Source organism: Choloepus didactylus, chromosome 5 (assembly GCF_015220235.1).
Source record: "Choloepus didactylus isolate mChoDid1 chromosome 5, mChoDid1.pri, whole genome shotgun sequence".
NCBI lineage: Eukaryota > Metazoa > Chordata > Mammalia > Pilosa > Megalonychidae > Choloepus > Choloepus didactylus.
In genome coordinates, this window is record NC_051311.1 from 86,164,859 (window position 1) to 86,174,439 (window position 9,581).

Consider the following 9,581-nt stretch of genomic DNA (forward strand, 5'->3'; position numbering starts at 1 on the left):
TTCATTGACCTTTTCAAGGAACCAACTTTTGGTTTTGTTGGTTCTATCATTTTTTTTCTATATATATTTCATTTATATCTGTTCTAATCTTTGTTACTTCCTTCCCTCTGCTTGCTTCAGTTTTAGTTTGCTCTTTCTAGATTCTGCAGTTGTGAAGTTAGCTGTCTGATTTGAGACATTTCTTCTTTTTTAATGTAAGCATTTAGAGCTATAAATTTCCCTCTCAGCATTTCCTTTGATGCATCCCATAAGTTTTGGTATGTTGTGTTTTCATTTTCCTCCACCTCAAGATATTCCTAATTTCCCTTGTGATTTTTCTTTGACCCACTGGTTTCTTAAGAGTTGCTTATTTCATTTCCATAAATTTATGAGTTTTCCAGTTCTCCCTCTGTCATTAATTTCTAGCTTCATTCCATTGAGATCAGTGAAAATATATTGTATTATTTCAATATTTTTTTAATTTATTGAGGTTTGTTTTGTGAGCTAACATATTGTCTATCCTGGAGAATGATCCATGTGCACTTCATAAAATTGTGTATTGTACTGCCATTTGTGAAGTGTTTTATATATGCCTGTTAGGTCTAGTTTGGTTTATATTATCATTCAAGTCTTCTGTTTCCTTATTTACCTCTCTTGATGTTCCATTATTGAAAGTGGTGTATTGAAGTCAACTGTTCATGTAGAACTGTATTTCTCCATTCAAATCTGTCAATATTTGCTTCATATATCATCTACAGTTATTATCGTTATATCTTCTTGTTGAAATGACCTCTTTAACAGTATATGGTGACCTTCTTTATTCCTTATAACTGTTTTTGAACTAAAGTCTATTTTAGCTGATATTAGTATAGTTACCCCAGCTCTCTTTTGATTTCTATTTGCATGGTATATTTTTTCCATCCTTTCACTTTCAACCTACTTATGTCTTTGAATTTAAGGTGAGTCTCTTATAAACAGCATATAGTTGGATCTTGCTTTTTAATCCATTCTGCCAATCTCTGCCATTTTACTGGGGAGTTGACTCCTTTTACATTTAAAATAACTAATAATGCAGAACTTTCTTATTCTATTTGATTATTTTTTTGTATATTTTATATCTCTTTTGATGCTCAATTCTTCCATTAATGCCTACTTTTATATTTATCCAATTTTTTGCTATACCATTTTGAGTCCCTTCTCATTTCTTTCTGTATATATTTTTCATATATGTTCTTTGTGGTTACCATAGAGCTAAAATTTAACATCCTAAATCTATAACAATCAAGTTTGATTTGATACTAACTTAACTTCAATAGCATACACATACACTTTTCCTATACCTCTCTGTCCCACCACTTTTTGTTGTACTTGTTATAAATTATATCTTTATACAGTGTATGTCCAAACCACAGATTTATCATCACGTTTTATGCATTTGCATTTTAGAACCTGTAAGAAGTAAAGATACTGTTCTTACATTTTAAAAATAAAATAGTACTGGCATTTATAATTACCTGCGTAGTTACCTTTACCAGAAGTCTTTGTTTCTTTATGTCTGTTTGATTCACTGTCTAGTGTCCTTTCCTTTCAGTATTGAAGAATTCTCTTTAACGTGGTTTGGAGGGCCAGTCAAGTGATGTTCTCTCTCTTTTGTTTATCTAAGAAATGTGTTAATTTTTCCCTCATTTTTGAAAGAAAATCTTACCAGATTAAAATTCTTAGTTGGCAATTTTCTTTCAGCACTTTTGCCTCTGCCCTCTTGCCTCAGTGCTTTCTGATGAGAAATTGGCATTTAATCTTACTGTGATTCTCTTGTACATAACATATTTTTTTTCTTGCAGCTTTCAGAAATATCTCATTTTCCTTGGCATTCAACACTTTGGCTACCATGTGTCTGGGCATGGTTCTCTTTGAGTTTTTCCCATTTGGGGTTGTTAGTGTTCTTGAATGTGCATATTTATGTCTTTCATTAATTTGGGGGAGTTTTCTGTCATTATTTCTTTAAATATTTCTTATGCCCCATTCTCTCTTTTTTCCCCTTCAGGGACTCCCACAATGTGTATTTTGGTATACTCGATGGAGTCCCACAGGTCTCTTAGACTCTGTTTGCATTTTTAAAATCTTTCTCCTTTCTGCTCCTCAGCCTGAATTATATAGTCTTGTCTTTGAGATCATTGATTCTTTCTTCTGCCAGCTTGAATCTCCTGTAGAAACCCTCTGAGAATTTTTCATTTCAGTTATTCTGGTCTTCAACTCCAGTAGTTCTGTTTGGGTCCTTTTAAGAAGTTTTATCTCTTTAATGAGATTTTCATATTGTTACTTCATTGTTTCCTCACATCCATTGGTTCTTTCTCCATATTCTCCTTTCTCTCCTTGGGCATATTGAGGATCATTTTTTAAAAGTCTCTGTCAGGTGTGGTTGTTTGGAGCTATATGTACCCCAGAAAAATATGTTCTTAAACTTAATCCATTCCTGTGGGTGTGAACACATTTTAAATAGGATCTTTGGATGAGGTCAGTTAAGGTATGATCCACCTCAATAAGGATTGGTCTTAATTCTATTATTGGAGTCCTTTATAATGGAATGAAATTCAGAAAGATAAAGGGAAAGCCATGGGAAGCAAGAAGCAGAAGATCAGTGGAAATCTGAAGAGAAGGGAGAGGCAAGGAGATGCTGCCATGTGCATGGAGGAGGAGCCCAGGACCAAGGATCACCAGCAGCTAGCTCCAAAATGCCAGTTTTTGGGACAAGAGCATCACCTTGATGAGGCCTTGATTTGGACTTTTTCCTAGCCTCAAAACTATGAACCAATAAATTCCCATTGTTTAAACCCCATTACATGGTATTTGCTTGAGGAGCCAAGGAAACTAAAACATCTGTTATGTCCATATCTGATCCTCTTCATTGATGGTTTCTGGATTTTTATCTTGTTCCTTTGGATGGGTCATCAGTTCTTGTTTATTTGCTGTATAGTCTTTTATTGTGCACTGTACATTTTAAAGTTTTAACTCTGGGATTTCATTCCTGAGATGTCTGTTCCTTTAGTTTATTATTGGGTAGTAATACAAAAGATATTTCCTTGACTGCCAGGAGGTAACATAAACAAACCAGAGCCAAAAATAAATAAATAAATGAAAACAAAAAGTGCCTTTCACAGTCTTTGTAAATTGGGTCTGCTTAGTCTGGTGGTCTCCTTCAGAACTTAGCCCTCCTGTCAAGAAGATCAGCCAAAGGCAAACACAAAGTTTTGGATCCTCTCTATTTGGAGACTGCTTCATATCCTCGACTTGTGCTTGCTCCTAGCACTTAGGAATTTCCAGTTTACAGTAATTCAAATGCCCACTATAGTCCCTTTGAAATAGATTTTTACACCCCCTCTTGGTGCTCTATTATATGACAATGGAGTCCTTGTCATATAATGACAAGGTAGTCCTTTTCCCCAGGTCACTTCAACTTTATCATTTCTTACATTGCTTTAGGAATTTAGAAATTGCCTTCATGACAGTTTCTGGGAGTGCAAGCCTGAGACACATTTACTGCTTCAGTATTTCAGGTTTCCACCTGATACATTGGCACTGATGTACAGCCACACCAATGTGTGCATAGGAGCACTCCACTCCCTCTCAAACAGGGCCAGGGACCCACAATGGGAGCACAGTGAGGAAGGTTGTGGGAGGGACTATCAAGGGCACCCTGAGCTTTGCCTACAATTTTCAAGCTTCTTTTTCTTGATTTGGCACTTGCCCAGTTTCTGCAACTCTTTCACTGTTTTCTGGAGTTTTGAGGAAGATGGCTCTGCCAGTTTTTGCTAATTGTTCAAAGATTATGTGGGGAGACAGTGAACCACCATCTTGGTCAACCCCCTTTTTAATTCTATAAACATAGATTTTAGGTCTTTGAACATGCTTATAATACTTAAAGTATTTATTTAGTAACTGCAATATCTGGGGCCTCCTCAGGGACAATTTTATTGACTGCTTTTTTTTTTTTTTCCTACTGTGTATGGACCATACTTCCCCATTTCTTTGCAAATCTCATAATATTTTGTTGAAAACTGGCCATTTTAAATAATATAATGTGGCAACTCTGGAAATCATATTTCCCCACACCACAGGATATGCTATTGCTGCAGTTTGTTTGCTTCTTGTCTTTCTTAGCAATCCTGTAATGTCTGTGTTTTTTGTCATATTTATCCACTGAAGTCTCTACTTGGTTAGCTTGGTAAAAGGTATGATTGGACAGAGATTTCCCTAAATACTTTGAATCATATGTCTCCCAACCTTTGTCAAGATATTCTCTGTGTATATTGTTGGTACATCCTTCAACACTCAGCATGTCTATAAGTTTTGTTTTGTTTTTTTAATAATGATGGTTTATTAGTACAAAACAAATAATTTCACATAGAGTTGAAAAAAAATCTCTCTCAACCTTGTTCGAGTATCTTTCATTTATGGCTTTTGCTAAGTGTTTAATTTCACAGCATTTATCAGCATCTCATTTTCTTTCATTTAACTTGTTTGCTAATGTTTCAGGCTCTGTAAGTGCCGTCTGAAGAGTCAGCCTGTCAGGATGTATTTCTTCAACATACCCTGGAGAAGAAGAATGAACTGTGTAAATCTCTGTATTGGTTTTATCATTGAACTGTATAATGTAATTTAATCTGGACTTTATTCTTGGCACTGCTTTAAAAAGTGGGACTACTTCAAGAAAAGTAGGCATTGTAACACGTTTTGTTGAGGAATGCCACAGCTAGGATACAATTATTCACATATTCGCTATTAACATCCAGTACCATGGATTTAGAAAATGAAGTAATAAAGACATCTCCAATCATTTTATCAGAATCCCACTCAACTGGCCAGTGCTATCTCAAACATGAAATGGCATGCAGGACTTCTTTAATTTGATAAAACACCATCTTTAGTTTCCTTTCACTCCGAATCTTTGGCTCCATCTCAGACAGTGGTTTCTCATATTGCTCCAAAATCCTCTTAAGAGCATTTATGTAATTCTTTTTAGTGTTAACAATTGAATCCAGAATATATCTTCTTGCAACCTGCTGGTAAGATAAGCCTTCACGCACTGGGGTCATGACGGCTTCTGGGTGCTTGCAGTCAGCATCAATAAATAAACTTTGCTCTTCTTCAAGACAAGATCTGTGATCTTAAGAAATAAAAGACTGGGTCCTAATGAATTAGCGCCCTCTCGTCACAGCACCTTTTGTTTTTTTCAAATCCATTTTTGGCACCCTCCTTTGCAGCCTTCATGAGTTTTTCCATCTTCAGTTCATGTTTTTACTTTAGCTGTTGAATCTCTACTGATTCCACAGTGTTTGCCATCAAATTTTTTGTCTTTTCCTCACAGTGATCTTCTAATTGATTAAGTCTTGAGACAGTTGCCTTTTGCAGTCGCTACACAAAAAGGACCTAGGAATTCCATTTTTGCACTCTATCTGTTCTTCATAACTTTCAAATTCACTTGAACTTCATTTTTATTCCAAAGAGCTTTTTACACCTTCATGCCCATTCTCAACATCATCATAAGCCATTTCATCGATTCAGAGTCTGAATTTTTTCTCTTGGAACATCATCATAAATTGCTTCTTCTGGATTTTCCATCCACACTGAGTTGGCAGGATCTGCAATCCATCGGGCTAGGGCACTGTTTTCTTTATTGACTTGACCTGCACTGTTTGGAGGATCCTCAGAACTTAAAGAATTAAGTTGACTCTCTTCTGCTACTTCCTGTGTTTTTTCTTCATCCACAGAAACAGTGCAAATAACAGAACTGGAACAGGCTTGCAGTAGCATCAGCAGGTTTGAAGACACAGTGTAGCCACAAGGCACAGGAACCGAGTAGCCACTAGGCACATGGAGACTCAAATTTTCTTCCTTGGCATTTGGATCTGGAGTTAGGACTTGATCTTCCTGGAATGGTATGATGTCAGTGTCTGAGTGTGGATTCACTTTAGTCAGTACTGCAACCTCAGTAGGTTCTACTAATACAGTTGTTTCTGTCCCAGTTCCATTTTCATCTACTGTAGAGGAAGCTTCTTCATTTGCCTACAGTATAACTAGAGGTGGGGTCAGGTGGTGGTGCTTGTCTGTCTGCTTTGGAATTTCATCTCCAGTGTCAAATCAAATTGTTTTCCCTCCTCCTCTTCATTACTCTTAGTATTGTATTTCACCTCATTTTCTTTTGGAACTGGAGGAGGCAACTCTTGTTGGTCCATGCTACAGCTTCCAAAAACCTCTCTCCTTGGCTTTGTTAACTGAATGGTAACCCCTCATCATCCAATAAAATCCCAGAGTGAGATGAGTTGAATAGTCAGTATATTCAACAGTTTTATAGGAAAGTCTCCACAGCCCAAATCCAAAATACTTTCCATTTCTGGGATGCTGTAACTTATTTTCCAGTTCTTGTGTTGATTTTATGTAAGTAGAAAGTTTCTCATAAGCTGTGATCTTGCTCAGTTCTGGAAGTTAGAAGTCTGAATAAAAGTATTGGCAGGGCTATGCTTCCTCTGAATTCTGTAGGGTTCTAACAATGACTTGCTAACAATCCAAGGCATTCTGTGGTATAACTCAATCTGCATCTGTTACATGGCTGTGTTCTCTTTCTTTCCTACCTCAAGTTTTTGCTTGGATGCAAGATATGGCAAATTTTGCCTTATTGGGTACCAACTACTCTTATATTCCTATCAATATTCTTTATCTTTGTTCTGGAATGATATTAAGTTAATTGGAAACGGTTTGATCTTTTCAGGTCTTGCTTTTAAGGTTTGTTAGGTAAAACCAGAGCCACATTTAACCTAAGACAAATTTTGTCCTGCTATTGAGGCAATACCCATGAGTTATGAAATTTTCCAATCTATCTGGTGGAAAACAGGCTCTTTTTCTCACTCTGTTCTGCTAGTGCTGTTCCCTCTAATTCTTCCAGTTGAGTATTTCCCTGACCTCAGGTAATCTGTCCACATCATGGGTTCACCAGTACTCTGCTGACTATTGAAGCAGGACCCTCTGCAGATCTCTAAAGTTTTCTCTTTGTGCAGTTCCCTCCTCTTTGGTACACTGCCCTGTGACTTCTAGCTGTGTTGGCCTTACTGGACTACCAGCTCCATCTCCTCAATTCTGGAAGTCCACAGTTTCTGACTGGGTTTTCCCTCTTTCCCCTGCAGCCTGGAAATGCTGTCTTAAAACAGTAAGGAGAGACAATTATAAAGCTTACCTCATTTATTTGTCTCTCAGGGAATACTTCATTGCTTGATATCCATTGTCTTCAAAGTCATTGTTTCATATGTTGATTTCTTTTAGTTGTTCGTATAAGATAAATCTGATCCTTGTTATTCCATCTTAGCTGGAAGTGGAACTTACATTATTTTTCTTTCTAAGGAGAACTTTAAAAACACATATATGTACAATTTTTCATAATAATGACCCAGGTGCCATAAGGGAAGCCAATTATTTTCAGCCTACCAATAAATCCAAGAGATGTATACAATACATTTTTAAGTATTTCAATGAATAATTAAGATGAAACTCTTTTGCTTAAAGTGGTAAGCTTCAGTTATATATTCTTCTCATACAGGTAAATGAGAAGCTCATTTGTTCACCTCTTAGTAACACAAAGAACTTGAACATCCTCAAATACAAATTCCTTATTTTGCAAAGAAGGAAACAGACTCAGGTAGGTTAAGTGTCTTGCCCAAGCTATTACATGCTTAACCCAGATGACATCTTAAGGACTCCCTTTCCTCTCATTGTCTTAGTAAGTAAAAAAAAGTAAAACCCACACATAAAAACTTTCATAAGTTTATTGTACTTAAATGAATATTAGAGAGAAGACATGAAGGACATCTTTATCAGCTCAGTAAAGGCATCCAGTAGTACAGTAAGCAAGTCTTAAGATATCCTTCAGTCACCCAACCACCAAAACATTTTACTGGCTTTTCATTCTTTCTAGTTCCAGCCGCTCTCTGTCTTTCCTGCTCCTCTTTCCTATTGTGTCTCCTGCATTCATTTTTCTCCTCTCATCTCATTCCTCTTACCATTCAGAAAGGTAAAAAAAACCTCCGTAATTTTCCTTATTTATTGCTCATGCTACTCCCCTTTGTCTTGCCCTCCACAGAAGTCTGCTTACATAAAAATGTTTCAAAATTGGTCGGTCTCACCCTAAAAGGAATTTGAGGATCAGGGATTCAAATAATTATTTTTTCACTTACACAAACTAGCTTAAAATACTTGTCTACTCCCGGGGAGGAATGTAGACCTGGCATCGTGGGACGGAGAACATCTTCTTGACCAAAAGGGGGATGTGAAAGGAAATTAAATAAGCTTCAGTGGCAGAGAGATTCCAAAAGGAGCTGAGAGGTCACTCTGGTGGGCACTCTTATGCACACTTTAGACAACCCTTTTTAGGTTCTAAAGAATTGGGGTAGCTGGTGGTGGATACCTGAAACTATCAAACTACAACCCAGAACCCATGAATCTCGAAGACAGTTGTATAAAAATGTAGCTTATGAGGGGTGACAATGGGATTGGGAAAGCCATAAGGACCACACTCCACTTTGTCTAGTTTATGGATGGATGAGTAGAAAAATAGGGGAAGGAAACAAACAGACAAAGGTACCCAGTGTTCTTTTTTACTTCAATTGCTCTTTTTCACTCTAATTATTATTCTTGTTATTTTTGTGTGTGTGCTAATGAAGGTGTCAGGGATTGATTTGGGTGATGAATGTACCACTATGTAATGGTACTGTAAACAATCGAAAGTACGATTTGTTTTGTATGACTGCGTGGTATGTGAATATATCTCAATAAAATGAAGATTAAAAAAAAAATTGATTCTGGGGATGAACACATAACTGAATGATGGTGCTGTGAATAATTGATGTACACTGTGGAAGACAGTAGGGTGTGTGACTATATCTCAATTGAACTGTATTTTAAAAAGTAAATGAACAATGGGAGGAGGAGGGGAATGGGATGTTTTGGATATTCTTTTTTACTTTAATTTTCATTTTATTTTTTGGAGTAATGAAATGTTCAAAGTTTGATTGTGATGATGAAAGCACAACTATATGATGATATTATGAATAACTGATTCTGCACTGAACGATTGTATGTTATATGATTAGATCTCAATAAAATTGCAATTAAAAAAAACAAAATAAAAAATAATAATAATAATAATAATGCCATAAGGGGCAGACACTGTTCTTCCTCACAGGAGTTAGTTTTAGCAAGAGAGCTAAGTCAAAGGGAAAAGAAACAAACAAACAAAAAAAATGTATGGTTTTATCATTAAGCACTTATGTGGTCAGGTGTATGTAAACTAACTAAAAATGAAAACATGTCAAATTCATTTTTACTAAGGTACAATTTTAGGACCTTCAACTTTTAAAATTTTTCTTTGTATCCTCAGTTTACTTTTCAGGAAATAAATATGTTCTATTTCAAAAAAAAAAAAAAAATACTTGTCTACAACACAACCAAATTTTTCATCGTTTCATGTAATCAGCAGCCCTGAGAAGGAGCATCTGCCTGACTATCCATGGCCCAAAAGGAAAAAACAACAACAATAACAACAAAATGAAAGAGAT

The 9,581-nt window shown here is 36.2% G+C and overlaps 1 pseudogene; it reads right to left on the reverse strand.

The window, feature by feature from the left end:
• Positions 1-4,339: 4,339 nt before the first annotated feature.
• On the reverse strand, positions 4,340-6,215 carry LOC119535368 (annotated as a pseudogene).
• Between the last annotated feature and the right edge of the window lie 3,366 nt (positions 6,216-9,581).